Raw genomic sequence first — 1,189 nt, forward strand, 5'->3', positions numbered from 1 at the left:
CAGTAGGACAGCTGAGAGGGAGACAGTGTAGGAGACAGACAGTGTAGGAGAGACAGACAGTAGGACAGCTGAGAGGGAGACAGTGTAGGAGAGACAGACAGTAGGACAGCTGAGAGGGAGACAGTACAGGAGAGACAGACAGTAGGACAGCTGAGAGGGAGACAGTATAGGAGAGACAGACAGTAGACAGCTGAGAGGGAGACAGTACAGGAGAGACAGACAGTAGGACAGCTGAGAGGGAGACAGTGTAGGAGAGACAGACAGTAGGACAGCTGAGAGGGAGACAGTGTAGGAGAGACAGACAGTAGGACAGCTGAGAGGGAGACAGTTTAGGAGAGACAGACAGTAGGACAGCTGAGAGGGAGACAGTTTAGGAGAGACAGACAGTAGGACAGCTGAGAGGGAGACAGTGTAGGAGAGACAGACAGGACAGCTGAGAGGGAGACAGTGTAGGAGAGACAGACAGACAGTAGGACAGCTGAGAGACAGACAGTGTAGGAGAGAGAGACAGTAGGACAGCTGAGAGGGAGACAGTGTAGGAGAGACAGACAGTAGAGAAGATGGTTGGATGTGATCCAAGTCACTCTACTATTAGCATCATGAACGGCTTGTGTCTGCCCTCCCAAATCTAAAAGTTCTCCTGGAACTGGCTCTTGTCAAAGCTTGCCCTACGACTGGTTGTGTTTGGTATGAGATCATCAGATATGAGGCTGGTGGCTGCGTGCTGAAGGATTAGCTGTGCTTGAGAAAAAGACCATTGTTCATCCACAAGAACGCTGTTTTCCCCCGGCTCCCCACAGGCTGCTTCTTAAACACGCTTCAAAGTGGCTTTGAGATCGCTACAATCTTGTTCCAAACAGGAGGATAAAAGGTTGAATATATTCTTAAAAAAAAAAAAAAAACATTACATCAAGGAGAGGTGAATGGACTTGGTGAGTAAAGAGATATTGTGTACTCTTATGTTGTACAGTCACAGCTACGGTTATCGACTTTAGAGTGATTCTGAGTCCCTGGGGCTTCTGAAGTCACATTCGTAGAAGAAATACTTCTGACAGCAGATCGGCAAGTCGCCCTGACAGCTCCTGTCTCCAACCAATAACCGACACCCAGCTGGAACCTTTACATTCAACAACACTGTAATACTGAAGAAAGGACAACAAGACCCCAGGCGACGCACAGTCAACCAACG

This window comes from Nannobrachium achirus (genome assembly GCF_963921795.1).
Source record: "Nannobrachium achirus genome assembly, chromosome: 23".
Classification (NCBI taxonomy): domain Eukaryota; kingdom Metazoa; phylum Chordata; class Actinopteri; order Myctophiformes; family Myctophidae; genus Nannobrachium; species Nannobrachium achirus.